The sequence below is a fragment of the Medicago sativa genome, chromosome 3, assembly GCF_051527215.1.
Source record: "Medicago sativa cultivar Bolivia chromosome 3, Bolivia_mono, whole genome shotgun sequence".
Taxonomy (NCBI): Eukaryota; Viridiplantae; Streptophyta; class Magnoliopsida; order Fabales; family Fabaceae; genus Medicago; species Medicago sativa.
Window position 1 is genome coordinate 15,269,760 of NC_140751.1, and position 22,723 is coordinate 15,292,482.

Below are 22,723 nucleotides of genomic sequence, written 5' to 3' on the forward strand. Positions count from 1 at the left end.
ACCTATGGTGGTATACCTATCAGGACTCTGAATGGATCTTGTTAAAATGTGATGCATATTTCTAGAATTCTCTAGAATGCATTAGTAACCTATAGAATGTTATAGAATGATGTACATGCCTAGATTTCTCTAGAATAGTTTAGTATGTTTTAGAATTAATTAATACTACACATGTAGTATGAAATGTCATGAAGAGTCTAGAAAGAACTATCTAGAACATGACATTCACACCTATAAATAGGCAAGCATGTACTCATTTGTAATCAATCCAATGAATCCAATTTGGAGAGCAATACAATATATTCTTGCTCCAAGTCCTCACACTACTTACTACTATATTTCAACTATCAACTAAAGTCTTCTTCACTATCCAACTACACTCTTAACTATCACTACTAACTAAACAACTAACAGTGGCATCAGAGCTACGTTCGATCATATATTGGGCGTAGACAATTTATCCACCTAAATTTCAATCAAACCCTCCTTATATTCTACACAATTTCTAAACTTTTCCCTAAGCCATGGCTAATAACATTCAACCATCATCTATGATTATCCCTACCTTCAATGGTGAAAACTATGATTTTTGGAGCATTAAAATGAAGACATTTTTTTGCTCTCAAGATTTATGGGAGATTGTAGATGAAGGATTTACTATTCCCACAGACATTTCAACTCTCAATGCAGCTCAGAAAAAAGAGTTGAAGGAAAATAAACAGAAAGATGCAAAGGCATTGTTCTTTCTGCAACAAGCGGTAGCAGACAGTATCTTTCCAAGAATAATGGGAGCTACAAGTGCCAAAGATGCTTGGGGTACACTAAAGGAGGAGTTTGAAGGAAGTGACAAGGTACGTGCCATTAAACTTCAAACTCTAAGACGTGAGTTTGAGTTATTAAAAATGAAAGAGTCCGAGACCGTAAAAGAATATTATACCAAGATAAAAGAACTAGTGAGTCAAATGAAAACTTACGAGGATAATATTCTCGACAAAAGAATTGTTGAGAAAATTCTAATATCTATTCCTCGTAAGTATGATGCAATTGTTACTACGATTGAGCAAACCAAAGATCTGTCTACTTTGTCAGTGACAGAATTAATAGGCTCATTAGAAGCTTATGAGCAAAGATTGAATAGGCATGATGATGATACAATTGAAAATGCCTTTCAATCAAAGCTTAAATTACGGTCTCAAAGTAAAGGATTTGGAGGAAACAAGAAAAATGGAGAAAATTCTAGAAACAAAGATATTTCTAGAAATTTCTCAAAGAAAAATCAAGATGATTATCCTCCATGTGGCATATGCAAGAGGACCAATCATGCCGAGAAATATTGTCGATGGCCCGAAAAACCACAATGTGGATACTGCAAGAAATTTGGACATGTGGAGAAGGACTGCTATAGCAAAAATAAGCATCAAGCAAACTTTGTTGAAGAGCATGAGTGTGAGAAGGACCAACGTGACTATGACCAACATCTTTTTTATGCCACACAAGATTCCAATGAAGAATTGAGTAGAAATTGGTACTTGGATAGTGGTTGCAGCAATCACATGGCCAAAGATGAGAGCATCTTCAAGGATATTGATGACTCTGTCAAAGTAAAGGTTCGACTGGGAAATGGCTCAGTTGTGGAATCTAAAGGCAAAGGCACTGTGATGGTGGAGACTAATAAAGGTACGAGGTTTATCAAAGACGTCTTACTAGTTCCCAATCTTAAAGAAAATCTTTTGAGTATTGGTCAAATGTTAGAGAAAGGATATATTATACACTTTGAAGGAGACACATGCTCAATATATGACAACAATCACAAAAGGCAAGAGATAGCCAAAATAAAAATGGAAAAAAGAAATAGAAGCTTTCCAATAAGCTTCAAATATACTACTAACATTGCCTTCAAAGTTCAAGTTGATGATTCATGGCTATGGCATCGAAGATTTGGTCACTTCAACACTCAAGCATTGAAGATGTTATATCAGAAGAATATGATGAGACATCTCCCACGCTTGAAGGAAAATAATGAAGCTTGTGAAGGATGTCTTCTTGGAAAGCAACATCGATTGACATTTCCAACAGGAGAAACTTGGAGAGCTAAGGAGTTGTTGGAGTTGATACACACAGATGTTTGTGGACCGATGAGGACACCCTCACTCCACAACAACAGGTATTTCATCCTCTTCATTGATGATTTTTCTAGAATGACTTGGGTCTACTTTATGAAAGAAAAATCAGAAGTTTTTGGAATATTCAAAAAGTTTAAGACCTTTGTCGAAAAACAAAGCGGAAAATGTATTAAAGTTCTCAGAAGTGATCGTGGCAAAGAGTACAACTCCCATGAGTTTGATAAGTTCTGTGAAGATGAAGGCATCGAGAGACAACTAACAGTTGCATATTCTCCACAACAAAATGGTGTGTCGGAGAGGAAAAATCGCACAGTCATGGAGATGGCTCGATCGATGATAAAAGATAAAGGATTGCCTAATAAATTTTGGGCTGAAGCAGTTTACACTGCCGTCTACATACTCAACAGATGCCCAACCAAGGCAGTTAATGACAAAACTCCAATTGAGGCTTGGTGTGGCAAAAAACCATCAGCTAAGCATCTAAGAGTTTTTGGATCTATCTGCTACATACATGTTCCTGCTCAAAAGAGACATAAGTTAGAAGACAAGAGCATACGTGGAATATTCTTGGGATATAGCACACAATCAAAAGGTTATAGAGTCTATAACTTACAAACAAAGAAGCTCATTGTCAGCCGAGATGTCAATGTTGATGAAAATGCTAGCTGGAATTGGAATGAAGAACAAGTTGAGAGAAGCAACATCACCATTCCAATACCACAATCAGACATAGAAGACATAACAGGAACAACTGAAGAACCAGGTACGCCACCTTTACCTCCTCAACAGGAAACTTCTTCACAAGAATCTACTCCAACAAGAGTAAGATCATTGGTGGATATATATGTGTTAAGAATCAACATTAGTCAACTGTGTATTTACTAGTGTTTATTAGTTTTTAATATTGTAATTAATCATATTTAATACGTTACCAATTGTATACACAAGCATATGAATATAAATAAACATTCAGTGTGGTCATGTAAGACACACAACCATTATACAATCTTAATATGGTATCAGTAGTTTTAGGTTTCAGGATCTGTTCTTATATGCCTCAGTAACCCTACCATTACAAACGGCTACTGAGCAATCCTCATCTCTGCCACCGCGCATCTTCCCTCCGGTGTGCCACTACCAATAGGTTTGTCTCACTCCGACGACCTCTACAGCCCAGCCAACACTCATGGGTGATACCGGAGGTGCCGATTCTTTTACTTTCACCAAAGTTCCGCTCATTCCATGTGAGAAGCTAACCGGAACAGCCAACTACAACATATGGGCTGGTGCCGTCAGACTCTGGTTTCACGGTCAAGGTCTTGAAGATCACTTGACCAAACAAGGCAAAGATATTGCCACTGTTCATCGCACAAAATGGAAGCAAGTCGATGCATCCCTATGCACCGTTCTATGGTTTTCAATAGCACCCCATCTCCAAGCACAGTACCAAGCTTTCACTACTTGCTATGAAGTGTGGGAAAAGGCTAAGAAAGTCTTCTCCAATGATGTTCACCGTCTCTACAGCGTTGTTCACAGCCTCAATTCTTTGAAATTGGAGAATATGGATGTTCAAGCTTATCTAAGTAAGCTTGATTCTTTAAAGGCTAATTTTCAAACTTTAATGCCTTTCACTAGTGATGCAACAACTCATGCTGAACAACGCAGTAAGTTTTTCATGGTCATGGCTCTTGTTGGACTGCCACCAGAACTTGATTCTGTGCGCAACCAAATTTTATCCGGATCTACTGTTCCCGATTATGAGACAGTTAGTGAACAATTGCTGCGATTGGCCACACCTCATGCTTTTGGTCATGTCTCCACTCCATCTCCTAATGATTCATCTGCTCTTGCCTCGCACTACAATGGCCGTGGTGGACGGAATGGAGGACGCAGTGGACGCGGTAGTCGTAATAGTGTTCGTTGCAACTATTGCAACCGCTACGGCCATATTGAAGCTGATTGTCGTACAAAAGTAAGAGAACAACAACAACAGCCTACAGTTGCTGCCGTTGCTCAACCTACTACCGTCGGAGATGTTACTATTCCGGCCGCTGATTACAATGAGTTCCTTCAGTTCAAAGCAGCCCATCAGCCATCATCTTCTACCGTTGTTGCACAGTCTAGTAATCCTGCAGCCTTTATCTCCACATCGTCCTCCCTTGGTCCTTGGGTACTTGACTCTGCTGCCTCTAATCATATGACCGGTAATAAATCTCTTTTATCTCATTTGTCTTACTTTGATTCTTTGCCTCCTGTCACTGTGGCGAATGGTTCCAAAGTCAAAGTTCAAGGCCTTGGTCAGGCTCACCCACTTCCAAACTTGTCCTTAGATTCTGTTCTATATGCTCCCGGTTGTCCTTTCAACTTAATATCTGTTAACAAACTCACTCGTACTCGTAATTATTCGTTTCATTTTGTTGATAATTCTGTTTATGTCCAGGATCGACGTACAGGACGGACGATTGGAGCAGGGCATGAATCTGGAGGATTATATTATCTCTCACCGCCGGTGGCATGTGCTTCTGTTGCCTCTCAAAGCCTTACACATCAGCGTTTGGGTCATCCTAGCCTTAATAAAATGCGTCTTTTAGTTCCTAGTTTTTCCAAGCTTTCGTCATTTGAGTGTCAATCATGTCAGTTAGGTAAACATACTCGTCACACCTACAGTCAACGAGTAAATAAAAGTGCTGCGTCACCTTTTGCTTTAGTTCATTCCGATGTTTGGGGTCCTAGTCGTGTCAAGTCAACTTTAGGTTACTCTTACTTTGTAACTTTTATTGATGATTTTTCACGATGTACTTGGTTATTTTTAATGAAAAATCGTTCAGAAGTTTTCCATATATTCAAAGAATTTTATGCAGAAGTGAAAAATCAATTTGATACTTCCATTAAAGTTTTACGCACTGATAATGCTCGTGAATATTTGTCATCCCAATTTCAAACCTTTTTAACTTCAGAGGGGATTATTCATCAATCATCATGTGCTCACACACCGCAACAAAACGGTGTCGCTGAACGTAAAAATCGTCATTTAGTTGAAACCGCAAGAACCCTTTTACTTCACCACAATGTTCCTTTCCGTTTTTGGGGTGATGCCCTTCTCACAGCCTGTCACCTAATTAACCGAATGCCCTCATCTGTCCTTCAAGATCAGATTCCATACTCTATCTTGAACCCACATCATGAACTCTACCCAATCCCTCTTCGTGTCTTTGGTTGCACATGCTTTGCTCATGACCTCACTCCAGGAAAAGACAAACTTTCAGCCAAATCTCTCAAATGTATTTTTCTAGGCTACTCACGTATACAAAAAGGTTATCGTTGTTTTTGTCCTCAACTTCAACGATACATTGTTTCCGCTGATGTCACGTTCTTTGAAACTTGTCCATTCTTCTCTGCTTCTGTGTCACCTGATGACAACTTTACTACAGATGTTCAAGATATCCCTTCTATTGTCCCGGCACCCATTGTAGCCCCTACCGCACCTCCCTTGCGTGTCTACCAGCGACGAAAACCTCCTCCACCAACAATCAGAGATGATATTGATCCTCCGGCATCATCTCCTGCTCCAACTGCTCCTTTCGTTACGTCACTTGCACATGAACTTCCAATAGCATTACGGAAAGGTACTCGGTCCCGTAATCCTAATCCTATATATGCTTGTGTTTTAAACTATGATCGTCTATCCACTTCCTATGTTTCTTTTGTGTCTGCTTTGGATTCTGTGTCTATTCCTAAGTCTACAGGAGAAGCTATGACTGATGCTAATTGGCGCCAAGCAATGGTGGAAGAAATGGCTGCATTACATTCAAATAATACTTGGGACATTGTTCCATTGCCTCCAGACAAAACCACAGTGGGTTGTCGATGGGTTTATACAGTGAAAGTAGGGCCAGATGGTCAAATTGATCGTTTCAAAGCTCGTTTGGTAGCTAAAGGTTACACACAAATATTTGGTCTCGATTATGGTGACACATTTTCACCAGTGGCCAAAATCAGTTCTGTTCGCCTCTTTCTTGCGATGGCTGCCATTCATCATTGGCCCCTTCATCAGTTGGACATTAAAAATGCCTTTTTACACGGTGAATTGCAGGAGGAAGTTTATATGGATCAGCCTCCAGGTTTTACTGTTCCTGGTAATTCTAAACTCGTATGTCGGCTTCGCCGTTCTCTTTATGGACTGAAACAGTCCCCACGTGCGTGGTTTGGTCGCTTCAGCTCTGCCTTAATACAGTTTGGTATGACTAGATGTGAAGCGGATCACTCTGTTTTCTTCCTTCATTCCTCCACCGGTCGGTGCATATTTCTTGTTGTCTATGTTGATGACATTGTCATTACAGGAGATGACTCAGAAGGTATCCAGCAACTCAAAGCCCATCTTTTCAAAAACTTTCAGACAAAAGACTTAGGTCCTCTCAGATACTTCTTAGGCATTGAAGTCGCACAGTCCTCATCAGGCATTGCAATTAACCAACGCAAATATGCTCTAGATATTTTGACTGAAACTGGTATGCTTGATTGCCGTCCTATTGATACTCCTATGGATCCAAACGTCAAGCTTCTTCCGGGTCAGGGGGAGCCATTGAAAGACCCGGGAAGATATCGACGTCTTGTAGGCAAACTCAATTATCTTACAGTCACCAGACCTGATATTACCTTTGCTGTCAGCATTGCGAGTCAATTTCTGAACGCTCCTTGTGATAGTCATTGGGACGCAGTTATTCGCATTCTCAGATATATAAAGAATTCACCAGGAAGAGGATTATTATATGAAGACAATGGCGATGCTAAAATCACTTGTTATTCAGATGCTGACTGGGCCGGATCACCATCAGATAGGAGATCCACTTCTGGATATTGTGTTCTTATTGGAGGAAATATGATCTCATGGAGAAGCAAGAAACAGAACACAGTTGCATTATCTAGTGCAGAAGCTGAATATCGTGCTATGGCAGCAGCCTCAAAGGAGCTTGCATGGCTTAAGAATCTACTCTTAGAGCTTAGATTGGGAGACCTCCAAAACACAAAACTCATATGCGACAATCAGGCTGCACTCCATATTGCATCCAATCCGGATTTCCATGAACGAACCAAGCACATAGAGATAGACTGTCACTATGTAAGAGACAAAGTTCTTTCTGGTGAAATCACCACAGATTTTGTCAAGTCTGAAGACCAATTGGCTGATATGTTTACTAAGTCTCTCAAGGGCTCTCGAGTGGATTATATTTGTAACAAGCTCGGCTCATATGATATATATGATCCGGCTTGAGGGGGAGTGTTAAGAATCAACATTAGTCAACTGTGTATTTACTAGTGTTTATTAGTTTTTAATATTGTAATTAATCATATTTAATACGTTACCAATTGTATACACAAGCATATGAATATAAATAAACATTCAGTGTGGTCATGTAAGACACACAACCATTATACAATCTTAATAATATGAAACTTGCAACTTGGCCATGCTTGAGCCTGAAAACTATGATGTGGCGTCAAAACAAGAAGTATGGGTCAAGGCAATGCAAGATGAGATTAAAATGATAGAGAAGAATAATACTTGGGAGCTTGTTGATTGTCCACATGGAAAGGACATAATTGGAGTTAAATGGGTTTATAAGACAAAGCTTAATCCCGATGGCTCAATACAGAAACACAAGGCTATATTAGTCGCAAAAGGTTACTCGCAACAACCTGGAGTCGACTACAATGAGACATTTGCCCCGGTTGCTCGCCTAGACACTATTAGAGCCTTAATAGCTCTTGCTGCACAAAAACGGTGGAGCATATACCAACTAGATGTGAAATCAGCTTTTCTAAATGGCGTACTTGAGGAAGAGATTTATGTGGAGCATCTACAAGGATTTGTAGTCAAAGGAAATGAAGGCAAAGTTTTGAGACTAAGAAAAGCTTTATATGGCCTAAAGCAAGCCGCTCGAGCATGGTATAGTAGAATTGATCAGTATTTTATGGATCGAGGATTCAGGAGGAGCAAGAGTGAGCCAACATTATACATCAAGACTCAAGGCCAGCATGATACTCTCATTGTCTCCTTATATGTTGATGATCTTATCTTCACTGGAAACAATATGAAGATGATAGCTGGATTCAAAGAAGACATGATGAACACATTTGAGATGACCGACCTTGGATTAATGAATTATTTCCTCGGCATAGAGGTAAAACAACAAGAAGAAGGTATATTTATCTGCAAAAAGAAATACACTGAAGGACTGTTGAAGAAGTTCAAGATGAATGATTGCAAGCCAGTCGCTACTCCACTAGTAACAAATGAAAAGCTACAAAAGGATGATGGATCCCCAGAAGCTGATGCATCACACTATAGAAGTTTGATCGGGAGTTTACTATATCTTACTGCCACAAGACCAGACATCATGTTCGCTACAAGTCTCCTATCAAGGTTCATGCAGAAACCAAGTCAAATTCACTTTGGAGTTGGTAAAAGAGTTCTAAGATACTTGCAAGGCACAAAGGAGTATGGCATATGGTATAAACCCAAGTGCAATTCAAAGTTGCTTGGCTACACTGACAGTGATTGGGCAGGATCAGTAGATGACATGAAGAGCACGTCAGGTTATGCCTTCTCACTAGGATCAGGTTTTTTCTCATGGGCGTCAAAGAAGCAAGCTACAGTTGCACAATCCACAGCAGAGGCTGAGTACATTGCAGCAGCTGAAGCTACAAGTCAAGCTATATGGCTTTGAAGAATACTTGAAGAAATGGGTGAAATACAAGATGAGTCTTCCATAATCTACTGTGATAACAAATCTACAATTGCAATCACAAAGAATCCAGTGCATCACAGTAGAACAAAACACATAGCAATCAAATATCACTTTATCAGAAAAGCAGAAGCGACTAAACAGATCCAGCTCGAGTATTGCACTACAGAAGACCAAATTGCAGACATATTCACAAAGGCTTTACCAAGATCAAGATTTGAGCTACTACGAACTATACTTGGAGTTACCGAAGTATGCATCAAGGAGGAGTGTTAAAATGTGATGCATATTTCTAGAATTCTCTAGAATGCATTAGTAACCTATAGAATGTTATAGAATGATGTACATGCCTAGATTTCTCTAGAATAGTTTAGTATGTTTTAGAATTAATTAATACTACACATGTAGTATGAAATGTCATGAAGAGTCTAGAAAGAACTATCTAGAACATGACATTCACACCTATAAATAGGCAAGCATGTACTCATTTGTAATCAATCCAATGAATCCAATTTGGAGAGCAATACAATATATTCTTGCTCCAAGTCCTCACACTACTTACTACTATATTTCAACTATCAACTAAAGTCTTCTTCACTATCCAACTACACTCTTAACTATCACTACTAACTAAACAACTAACAAATCTTCGAGAAAAATGCATGTGAAAATTATAAATAGGTTTTGACATCTTTCAGATTTCTTCATATGAAAATACTAGCTTTTCCACTTCTTTGATTAATAAAATTTGTTTATTATAAAACATTATGACGTAATTTGGTCCATGTAGCCGACCCCACTTAGTGAGATAAGACTTGGTTGTTGTTGTGTTTTCATTGCTCGGCTAAATAAAGTTGCAAGAAAATGTTTCAACACAAGGTAGAAATTGTTAATAGCGATTTGAAATGGTGAAGTCAGGTATCAAAATAATGATTTAAAACTTGGAGAAACTGTTTTGAGAATAATTCTCAGTGTGGATAGGTCAACGTCTTCCTTTTTGCCTCCTAGTTCCCTTAGAACTTATCATTTCTAGCTCCTAGGCTACAAATTAATTAAGTTACTACAGTCTAATTAAGTTACTAAAAATTAAGTCCAAAGTTCTCACATGGGCTGGCAGGTTTGAGTTAATTAAATTTGTCTTGAGTAACTTATCGGTCGGTACGTTGCCAAACTGGAGCTTTTACAACAACTTTTCAATCTCAATTGATCAAGCAACTCATAAACTCGTATGAGTTCATCTCATATTAAATAAGTTGAATGCCGACTAACTTATTTCAGTTTTTGAGTATTCGACAAGAAATAAGAAAACAGAATGAAAAATCAAGAAAAGACATGCTTAAACTCCAATTTAATAATACACAAGCTCTTTAGGCGGCTTATAACATGCACAACCTTTACATAGCTATTATTACATAAAACTTATTCAAAAGTACTAACTTGGAGAATAAATTCAAACAACTGATTTTATATTCGCAGTTGCATGAACGAATACAACACCAAAGGGTTCAATATTTTCATCAGTTGGGACCAGACGCCGTCCATCCTCATCGTTATTACGCCTCCCAATATCAGTACAACGACCAGGTGGGATACTAAACAATGGACAATACTGAAGTTTGTATCCAAAGTTACCATTTTTCGCAATTTTAAAATTACCTTGAAATGGATCAATATAACCAATACCTATCGATGGTGAGGGGAAACCATCTACGGCTAGCACCCACTTGGGGGATTCAGCACAATCTGGCTTTTTATGATGAAATGCAATTTCTAGTAAGTTGTCAGTAGAGATATAACCTATAGTCTGTCCTATTACGCTAAAATGGACTGGCAAGCCATTGTCAACCTCAGAAAATTCTTAAAGTACTGGCACTGGACAGTATGATCTCTCAGCAAGCTTCACTCCACCACCTGCACCTTTAGAGATTGCTGGTAAAATATAGTATTTTCCACCAGGAAAAAGGGCGTTTCCTTCTGTGTCTTTCACTAGTTCAGTAAAAGCTAATGGAAAGTAGGTAAAGGAAAAGAGGAGAAAAGAAGGGTAGCACTTTGGTGCCATTAATGGCACCGTGCCATTAAATCTGGGTCATACAAACACACTGCCATTGCATCTGGGCCGCACAACACATCTATTTTGGTGCCATTAATGGCCCAGATTTAATGGCATGGTGCCATTAATGGCACCAAAGTGCTGCCCGAGAAAAGAAAGGGTAAGTAATGTTGGCTTCATGGTTTTCAAGGTTTAACGAGAGATGTGTGTTTGTTTTGCAATTGTTGCATGAGTTAAACATCTATTTATAGACTTATTCAAAGAGTAGGGTAGGAGTTAAATAATTTGCATGCAACAAAATATTAATTAAGGTTCATTAAAGAGTTTTGATGGTTAAATAATATGCAACAAATCATTCACGTTTATCCAAATTTTGTTATATAAATACGTACTATATATTGCACATGCAACAAAATATTTACTAATAAAGAAAATAGTAATTTATGTGTTGTTTCATGGCCTCCCACATGGCGTTGTTTTTTTGACAGTTTTGTTAATTCATTTTGATGAAAGTGAAGGGAAGCATCACAAGTTGGTTTATGTCCTGCCTTCGAAAAATATTCATGTCCTACTAGATAGGTCTTAAGATTTTATGTCCTTGAGGAATCAGTAAAGTGTTATCCGTCTCATTATTTGAATGTCTTTCTCCTTACATTTTTTATTATTAAAGATTCAATCATAATAAAAAAAATCTCTCAATATATATATTTTCAATATAATTAATGAAAGCGAATCAAAACAAATATCAATATATATCAATTTTAGTAAAAAAAATAATTTTAGTATCTCTATAAAAATAATGTCATGTGCTCCCGCCCCTGCGCCGATACTCAAGGCCACGTTTGTGTCCTACTAAGATATAAAATATGACCACATTTCTCAAAATCTTTTACTCCCTGAAATTTGTTGACTCTCTTTGCATTCTTTCATTACTCTCACATCACATGCATTTCTTTTTTTTTGACCCAACTCACTTCACATGCATAATAATATATAGATAAGTAATGATATATATTGACAATTTTGAAACTACCTTCATTTTCTCTCTTTTTATTGGACAAAAGATAGAGTAAGAATAAATGAATGTACAAATATCCTAAAATTTGTCGGAAAAAAAATTGTACAAATATCATCTGTCTATATAGATACTGTTTTCCACGAACTAAAGGGTATAGTATATTGAGCATTTTTAATTTGGACACTCTTTGTACTTATGTACAATTATTCAACATTTAATTTTCTCTCTTCTTATCAAGTCATCAATTTATCACCATCTATCACAGCACTCTCTTTATTTATTTCTCTCTAATGATAGATTGATTTTGAATCTTTAAAATTATTTTCCTAGTACATATACCGATGTGGAAAGATAATGCTATTTTTTTTAGACACGTTTCTTCATATTTTTTATTTTTTATAATACTGTGTGTTTTTTAATTGCTTCCCTTTGTTGATCGTTTTGCAATACAGCCCGCGTCTTGGAGAATCTTTCTTGGTGTACTTAGATTACGTACCTTTGGTTTATTTATACATTTTGTACCTCCAAATTTAGCAAAGTTTTTGATTAGTCAATGCATTTTTTATTTTTTTTCTTTACAAAATTCTTAGATACCTCAGAATAGTTTGTTTGTATAGAAGTACTTGTACAAAAATTCATTCAAGATTTAAAGAGAAAGAAAAAATAATTTGTTAAAAAAGAGCATTTAAATAAAGATTTTGTTAGACCAGATATCCTACCAACGCCTACTCCGCCTCTTGACGGGGTGGACAGGTTTGTTTGAGCCACTAGCTCAATTTGGTCAGCCCCACTCAATCCTGTTTTATGCGAGTTGAGAGCGGGGCAGATTAAAATGCGGTGGTATGCATGGATTGCCATCCATAACTGATGGGTATCTATCCAAGCTATCTTTTAAAGTACCGGAATGTTCAATTTTTTTATTTTTTTTAACTTTGCAATATCACTTTATATTCCTAGTACATTTGTTAACTTGAGACCGGCTAACTACTACAAAGTGCAAATATATCATTGTTGTGGATCTAACCATTGGTGAGGCGTTTCACGACGGTTTTAGAACTCTATGTTAACATGTTGCAGCAGTATGGACCACAAATCCGGAACTAAGTTAAAATATTTAGAAGCATGGTTGTTGATCGTGTACATGATCGTATGTATCGAATCAAAGGTAACCGTGCAAAGGAACTGAGTTAACATGTTGAGGCTTTTGATCAAGATTTTGATTTTGAATGAATTATTTATGTATGATTGTGAATGAAATCAATGAATGGAAAATAAATTGATTTTTCTATAAAGTGATTAATTATATATCTCAACTATAGATATAATCAAAGTATAAAAACTAAAGTTCATATCAATATCTGAACTTTTAAAAATTTATTATCATATTCCTCAAACAAAAAAAAATTATTATCATATGAATATGAATATGATCATATCATTAAGATGGCAATGTACAAAGAGTAGGGTAGGAGTTATATAAATATGTACTATATTGCACATGCAAGGAAATATTTGATAAAGAAAAAAATAATTTATGTCTCGTTTCAAGGTCTCCCACATGGCGTTCTTTCAAATTTTCCGCCTGGGTGTTTTTTTTCTCTGCTTTCTATATGCGACATGAAGGGAAGCTTTGTTAATTGATTTCTTTTTTAACAATTTTCTTAATTCAATTCGATGAAAGTGAACAGAAGCATCACAAGCTATTCATGTCCTACGAAGATATATATAAAAGCAAAAACAAAAACAAAATAAGCTTTGTTAATATAACAACATTGCTTAAATTGGCGGATAGGGTTATATGCTTCGAAATGGCGACATCAATTATTTGTTTTGGAGGAGGAGATGTTGGGAGAGTGTAATTGGCTTTTATCTAACTTTTTTTTATAGATTGGTGTGGAAGACAAAGGGGAACTCACGTCCGAGAAAGTCTACACAGTTAGTAGTGTTTGTCATCACAGAAGTGGAGCCGAGTAATCGAGAGAATTCCATGATATTATTTGAAATCCTTTAATCCTTACTAGCTATTTGTACTCGGAGTTCTACTTCTTCCCATACACCTCTTGTGGAGAAGAGAACTTTAAATTTCATAATGGCTTGGTCAGGAAAATATTGCTCAAAATATTCTACCCCCATAAATTTTATGAACTCTCTTTGATTCTACTCACATATTATATGGATATTGCTAGTACATTGCGCATTTATATTTGTACACTTTTTATATTAGGTTAAATATATTTTTTCATCTTTTATCTTTTACTAAAAATCTGTTTTGATCACTTATTTTTTTATTAAATGTTCGATTTATCACATCTATCATAATACTCTTTGTTTTTTACTTTCTTTAGTGCAAGAAGAAGTTTGAATGTTTAAAAATTATATTCGTAGTACATATACTGATGTGGAAGGATAATGCTATATTATTATTTTTTATCTTAACACGTTTCTACATATATTCTTTACTTTTAATGATACTGTTTTTTTAATACACTAGTTACAAACGCGTGCTTCGCACGGGTTGAATTACGTATTTTATAAGAAATTTGCTCTAAAGGAGAGATGTTTAAATTATGGAACATTGTTATTTCTCGTAAATTTGAGAACGAAGGTCACGTGCTTTGCACGGATTGAATAATGTATTTTTCAAAAATTTGGCTATGAAGGAGAAATGTGCAAATTATGGTAAATTATTGTCCTTCATAAATGTGAAAATAAAAGCCATTAAACCAAAATTATTCTGTAACAAAGAAAGCTCGTCATTTTTTTCTTTGGGTTAATATGTTTTTACCCCCTGTAATATAGGCGAGTTCCAGTTTTCCCCCCTGTAAAAAAGATTCTTTCGATTCCAACCCTGTAATATAAAGATTCCATCGAAAACCCCCTGAGCACATTTGAGACACCCCCAACAGATGACGTGGCATGACGTGGCGCGCTGACTGTATAATTAATTTATTTTTTATTTTTTTATAGGGACACGTGGCATTTGTCATTTTTTTAATTAAAAAATAATTTTCTTAAAAAAAATCTAAAAAACGAAAATAATTCAGAAAAAATAAAAAAATTCTGAATTTTTTTTTAAAAATTGGAAAAATTAATAAAAATGAAAAAAAATCTGGAAAATTTTAAAAATAAAAAATAAAATCTGGGAAATTTTAAAAATAATAATTTAAATTCTGGAAAAATAAACAAAAATTGAAAATTATGAAAAAAATCGGAAAAAAATTAAAAAAATTAATAAAAATGAAAACAAAAATCTGGAAAATTTTAAAATAATAATAGTTTTTTAAAAAAAATTCTGGAAAAATAAATAAAAATGGAAAAATAGATTTTTTTTTTAAATTTAAAAAATTAGAAAAAAGTTCGGATTTTTTTTCGAAATTTAGAAGATATTTAAAAATACTGGAATTTAATTTTCAAAATAAAAAAAGTTTAGATTTTTTTCGAAATAAAAAAACTGGAAAATATTTAAAATTTTAAAAATCTGGATATATAGATTTTTAAAATTTTAAATATTTTCCAGTTTTTTTTATTTCGCAAAAAAATCTAAACTTTTTTATTTTGAAAATTAAATTCCAGTATTTTTAAATATCTTCTAAATTTAAAAAAAAATCCGAACTTTTTTCCAATTTTTTTAATTTTGAAAAAAATCTAAATGTCTTTTCTGCTTTTTTATTTTATTTTTCGAAAAAAATAATCTGATTTTTTGTTATTTTTAAAATTTTAAAAAAATCAATCTTTTATTTTTTTAAAAAATAATCTGATTTTTTGTTATTTTTAAAAGATTTTCAGTTTTTAATTTTTATTATTAAAAAGATTTAATGATGTGGTATGTATATACACACATGTAATGCGAAATTTTTTTTCTAGATTTTTAATTTTTTTAAATTTTTCAGTATTTTTTTCATTATTTTCAATTTTTATTAATTTTCCAGCATTTTTTTAAAAAATAATTATTTTTTTAAATTTTCCAGATTTTATTTTTTATTTTTAAAATTTTTACAGGGGGGAAAACTGGAACTCGCCTAAATTACAGGGGGGTAAAAACATAAAAAAATGACAAATGCCACGTGTACCCTATAAAAAAAATAAAAAATAAAATTAATTATACAGTCAGCATGCCACGTCAGCTGAAAAGGGTTACTCAGCGCGCCATGTCACGCCACATCATTAGCTGGGGGTCCAATATTCGACCAGGGGGTTTTCGACGGAATCTTTATATTACAGGATTGGAATCGAAAGAATATTTTTTACAGGGGGTAAAACCGGAACTCGCCTATATTACAGAGGGTAAAAACGTATTAACCCTTTTTCTTTCAAAATGCAATTGTCGACTGTTTCATTCAATGAATAAATGAGATCATAGAAACCCTTTAAACCTGTGAGCTAGATCTTGCTCATACCAAGAGGTTGTTTCATTCAATGTTTCATTCATAACAGTTGAGCAAGAAAAACAATAACAACTTAAGCAAATAGAAGTAAACAAACACAACAGCAGCAAGATGGCTCGGATGACAATCTGGTGGTACACAGGAGCAAGAGCAGCTCCAATAAATGGTCCAACCCAGAATATCCACTGCAAAATATCATCAATAATACAATATTAAATAATTATTTAATTTAAAGAACAAAAATTAGAGTCTAAATTTGTTCATAAAAATAAGGTGATAGAAAACGTACATGGTCATCCCAAGCAAAGTCCCTGGTAAAGATAATGGCAGCTCCAAGTGGACCAAGAACACATCAAAATCAATGGGAAGAGGAACCAAGATCTATAATTCCCCAAAAAAGAATAACCACATTGAAATTAGAGTTAGTCAATCATTGAGAAATTAATTCACAGATTAAAACCATATAATACTGTATCAAACATTTTCTTAAGAGTCCTGAAATTTACTCCTCGAGCCTCTTCAGTGCCTTCCATTGTGAAGGTTTTTCCAGTCCCAGTCTGTCCATATGCAAAAATGCATACATTCTATCCATCTAAAACTAAGGTTGCAAATGGTACAGTGTCCTCAAAGATATCAGCTATAAAGAAAAACAATAAAAAAATTGTCAAAATAAGCAGCTATCTTCAATTCAGAACCGAAGTTAAAAAGACCCTATGGCATTAATGCTTAAGTACCTTGTTCAACTTGAGGGCCAAAGATAACATCAAATTTAAAAGTACTTTTTGGAGACCCATTTGACAGTCCAGTAAGCTCACCATCTCAAGCAGAATCAAAATCTAAGGCCATTGTGGCTCCTTCTTTCATCTCTTCAGTATTGAGAGGCCTACAACGGCAAAAGTCCCTTATGTTTCCTCTCAACTCCAATACCTTATTTTTTATTTTTTTGAAAGAAACTCCAATACCTTATTATAAAGCTCTTTTTGAACCTTGGCACCTTCAATATATTTGGACTTTAGATCTTCATGCAACTCTATTTGTTCATTCACTATAAAAAAAACGAAATAAAATAAAGTGTTAAGTACACTGTACACATGCGAAAGGGAAAACTAATAACATTAACACGCACAAGATAGAGATTCTAATGCATTGTCTACTTTACTTTTAGATTTGATCATGAATCCCATTTCACTTATATCTGCTTCATATTTCTTCTATGCTTTTGCTTCCTCTAACAGCTTCATGTGTTCCATTTTCATAATCTATCCAATAAAATTGACAAACACATTATAAACATAACTCTACCTTTTAAAAAATTTCATATCATTCACTCAACTTTTGTTAGGATATCAGTACCTTCAATCTCCTGATCAAGTCTCTCATGATGAAATTTACGGTGTTTTAAACAGTTATAGACACAAAACATGGCATATTGAATGAATAGAAAATTATCGATAAAGCATATAAACATGTACCTGTCATTGTTGGATCCATTGATTCTTCTTGAACGGTTGATAGAGAAGTTGTAACTGCCCTCTTGCTGATGGAATAACGGCTCAGATGATAACTGACCTAATGGGATAGTCAGGTTATATATATCCACCAGACGAGGGTAGAGACCTCTCAACAGGCTAACGTAAAGAATGGCCCAACCCATCACGGGTCATTCACAATTAAGCCCAATACAAATATTCATTATATTTATTTAACCAAGTGCATTAACAAATATAATAATTGATATTATATTTTATATATCAACGTAATTAAAGTTATCCATAAAATCCAACAATTCTCCCACTTGGATGACTTTAATTAATCATCAATATATAAAATTATAAAACGAGTATATCAACTATTTTATATTAGCACTAGTCACAAAACAACTTAAGAATGCAAGATTTCACAATGCAGAAATTGAATCCGATAGGGAAAACAAATCATACATGCTAAATACCTACATTCCACATAACAATAATGAATATGGATTAACACAACAATGAGAAATATGTAATCCTTAATGGTCCAAGCATAAAAAAATAATGCTACAAAAGAGATATGTTTATTAAGTGACGTCATTTCAGAAATATCTCATCAAAGTTATATCAAAATATAACAATCAGACTCCCACTAATCCAGAATATCAAAAGACTTAACTAAACCCATATGAGTCACATGCCTTTGAAAAGCTCCAACAGTTAAGCCCTTGGTTAGTGGATCTGCTAACATGTTCTCCGTAGCAAGATGTTCAATTTGAGTCTGAAATTCAAGAATTTTCTCTCTCACAAATAAATATTTAATGTCAAAATGCTTTGACCGAGAAGAGCTCTTAGTGTTTTGAGAGAAATGCACAGCAGCAGTATTATCGCAATATATCACAAGTGGCCTAGATATGCTTTCAACAACTTTGAAACAGGATATCAAATTCTTTAACCACATAGCTTGACAAGTAGCTTCATAGCAAGCGACATACTCTGCCTCCATGGTAGAGGTAGCTGTAAGAGTCTGTTTAACACTCTTGCAAGAAATGGCTCCTCCAGCCATCATAAAAATTAAGCCGGAAGTAGACTTTCGGTCGTCAGGGCAACCTGCAAAATCAGAATCAGAATAACCAATGACCTCGAGTTGATCAGACTTCTTATAGGTCAACATATAATCTTTGGTTCCCTGCAAATATCGCAAGACCTTCTTAACGGCTTTCCAATGACCCAAACCTGGGTTGCTCAAGTATCTCCCTAAAGCATTAACTGCAAAAGCAATATCGGGACGAGTACAAACTTGAGCATACATTAAGCTACCAACAGCGGAAGCATATGGGACTTTTTCCATTTCAATTGTTTCTTTATCATTTTGAGGACATAGAGATTTAGAGAGCTTATCACCTTTTTGAACAGGCGTAGTGCATGGGGAGCAAGAATGCATATTAAACCGCTTAAGGATTTTTTCAATGTATCCTTTCTGAGACAATCCAAGAATACCACGTGACCTATCACGAAAAATCTGGATGCCTAAAACAACTGAAGCATCACCAAGGTCCTTCATATCAAAGTGGCTACTCAACATTAATCTTGTCTCATTCAAAAGGTTAATGCAACTGCTAGCAAGAAGAATATCGTCGACGTATAGCACAAGAATAATAAAATTGCTCCCACTAGTCTTCAAATAAATGCACTGATCTGAGGCGTTTTCATTAAAACCAAAAGAAGTGACAACTTGGTCAAACTTCAAATACCATTGCCTAGAAGCCTGCTTTAATCCATAAATGGATTTCTTCAGCTTACACACTAAGTTTTCTTTTCCTGCTTCAACAAAACCTTCAGGTTGAACCATGTAAACATCTTCAACAAGATCTCCATTTAAGAAGGCAGTCTTCACGTCCATCTGGTGAAGTTTCAAATTAAAATGTGCAACCAAAGCCATAATAACTCGAAAAGCATCCTTGGTGGAGACAGGTGAGAAAGTCTCTTTATAATCAATCCCTTCTCTTTGACTGTAGCCTTTTGCTACTAATCTGGCTTTGTATCTTTCAATTTTACCATCTGGATGACGTTTGGTTTTGAAGACCCATTTGCATCCAACAGCCTTGCAACCAACTGGTAACTCTGTGAGATCCCAGACATCATTATGAGACATAGAAGATAATTCATCATGCATGGCCTTTAACCAATCAGAGGCATGAGAGCAAGAGATTGCTTCATTAAAAGTAGTAGGATCATCATCATCATCATGAAGATCAAACTCGTGCTCTTGAAGATATACAACAAAATCATCTGATATTGGAGACTTACGTACTCTCTGAGATCGTCTCAATGGAACTACTTCAGCTAAATCACCCGGTTCATCAACATCAATAGGCTCTGGAATATCATTATGGTTTTCAACCTGCAGTGGTGGTATATCATCTCCTTGAGTAACTGGAACCACGTTATCTATGGGAAGAGAAAATACTGGTGTGGGAAGAAAAGAACGGTCTTCTTCAAGAGTAACTGGTCGTGGCGTAGAGACCCCACTATCTAAGTTATCCTCAAAGAAAAATGCTCGGTCAGATTCATAACTCGTGTAGAATGAGAAGGACAATAAAATCTGCAACCTCTGGAACCCACACTATAACCAATAAAGAAACCACTAATAGTCTTCAGATCAAGTTTCTTTTGTTCAGGATTATAAGGTCTAACTTCTGCTTTACAACCCCACATATGAAAATGTTTTAAACTTGGCTTCTTACCCATCAAAAGCTCATAAGGAGTTTTCAGCACAGACTTGCTAGGAACTTGATTAAGAATATAGACAGCAGTCCTTAAGGCATCTCCCCAAAGAAAATCAGGCAATGAAGAATGGCTAAGCATGCACCTCACCATGTCCATAAGTGTGCGGTTACGTCTCTCTGCAACTCCATTTTGTTGAGGAGTGCCTGGCATAGTGTATTGAGCTTCAATCCCACATTCATCTAAAAATCTAGCAAATGGTCCTGGATTTCTTCCAGTCTCGTCATATCTACCATAATATTCTCCTCCTCTGTCAGACTTCACACATTTAACTCTTTTTCCAGTTTTCAATTCGACAACAGCTTTGAAAGATTTGAATGCACTCAAAGAACTAGACTTATCTTGCAAAAGATCTATCCACCCAAATCTAGAGAAGTCGTCTATGAAAGTGATAAAATACTTGTATCCACCCATAGCAGTAGGTGTAATGGGACCACACATGTCCGTGTGAATCAACTGCAACACATCATCACATCTATTTGCTTTCTTATTCTTAGTCTTGGCGGTGAATTTCCCTTTTAGGCAATCAACACAAGTTTCAAAATCAGAGAAGTCAAGATTAGGGAGAATCCCATCCTTAATTAGTCTTTCAATACGAGGCCTAGAAATGTGTCCTAAACGTCTATGCCACAACATCGAAGAACTCTCATCCCTCCTATTACGCTTAGTCCCAACAACGGAATTAGCACACATTTCATCGACATTTAGCAAATATAATCCATCACATAAAATTCCAGAACCAACAATATTGGAATTAAAACGAACATCAAGTTTTCCATTACCAAAAGCAAAAGTGTAACCACATTTATCCAATGCCGAAACAGAAATTAAATTCCTTCTCATAGAAGGTACATAAACATCATATTTCAAAATTAAATTGTGTCCAGAAGGTAAAAGTAAAGAAACAACTCCTATTTCTACTACGGGTACTCCAGCTCCATCTCCCACTATGACCTTTGCCTCAGCATCACTTGGTTTCCTCAGCCTTGTGAACCCCTGCAAAGAATTCACAACATGAATAGTTGCACCTGAATCTAACCACCAAGTATTGGAAGGGACATCTACAACATTAGATTCAAGGCAAGCTAGAATTAGGGGTGTACCTTGCTTCTCATTTTTCTTTTTCAAAATAAGACAATCAACCATCTTATGACCAAACTTCTTGCAATACTTGCATTCTCCTTTAAAGAAGGTTGACTTAAAAGGTTTCTTATTAGGCTCCAAGTGATGCATTGCTTTCCCCTTTTTCTTGTCATCATGATGATACTTTCCTTTGTGGTGATTTTTCTTGACATCCTTTGTGCTAGAGGTGGAAGCAGCAAGGTTAACACTATGAGATTTACTTTTCTTGAGAGAATCCTCCTCTTGAACTACTATAGCAATCATCTCATCTATAGTCTATTCAGCTTTCTGGGTATTATAAGAGGTCCTCATAACGTCAAACTGTGGAGGCAAAGATTCAAGGACCCTCCAGATCAAAGTAGTTTCACCAATCTCGACCTTGAGATCCTTCAGCTTATTGTAGTAGTGCATCAGTTTCATAATATGCTCTCGCACACCGCTTGTACCATCATACTTTGTCTTGTCAAACAATGATAAATACTCACTTTTCTTGGCTTTGTCAAAGCGGGTGAACTTTTCACTTATTGACTTCAGATAATCTTTAGCATTGTCACTTTCTGGAATGCTTTGCCTAATGGACTTCTCCATGGTATAAGTTATGACCTTAAGACACACCCTATTGGAGGTTTCCCACTTTTCATAAAAGGCTTTCTGGGTATCAGTAGATGCATTGGTAAGGGCAGCAGGCTTATCAGTTCTTAAAGATAAGTCAAAGTTATTAATAACTAAGTAAAGATCCAGAGAATCTTTCCAGTCCTCATAGTTTGTCCCATTAAGAGTTTTCACAGAGCTAGGAAAAGAGACTGTCATTGAACAATAAGGAATCATAAAAAAATTATACAAAAAATGATTCCACATATATGCAGTCAAAATTATCTTAGTGAAAAACTCTACATCATTATGATCTTATATCACAAAGTACAATAATAACCAAAGCTTATAGCACAAAATATTTCAATATCGATAGGATATTTGAATATAATAAGCATAAAATAAACAAGATATTGTGCCACAATAATT

General features: G+C 35.6%; 2 pseudogenes across 1 annotated transcript; both read right to left on the reverse strand.

Moving 5' to 3' along the window:
* Positions 1-10,182: 10,182 nt before the first annotated feature.
* On the reverse strand, positions 10,183-10,965 carry LOC146936034 (kunitz-type trypsin inhibitor-like 2 protein; annotated as a pseudogene).
* A 10,488-nt stretch (positions 10,966-21,453) lies between these two features.
* LOC146936035 (uncharacterized) lies at positions 21,454-22,531 on the reverse strand (annotated as a pseudogene). The gene is made up of 2 exons (XR_015030437.1): positions 21,685-22,531; positions 21,454-21,577 (listed from the first exon to the last, which is right to left on the reverse strand). The product of XR_015030437.1 is annotated as an uncharacterized LOC146936035 (transcript).
* Positions 22,532-22,723: the final 192 nt, after the last annotated feature.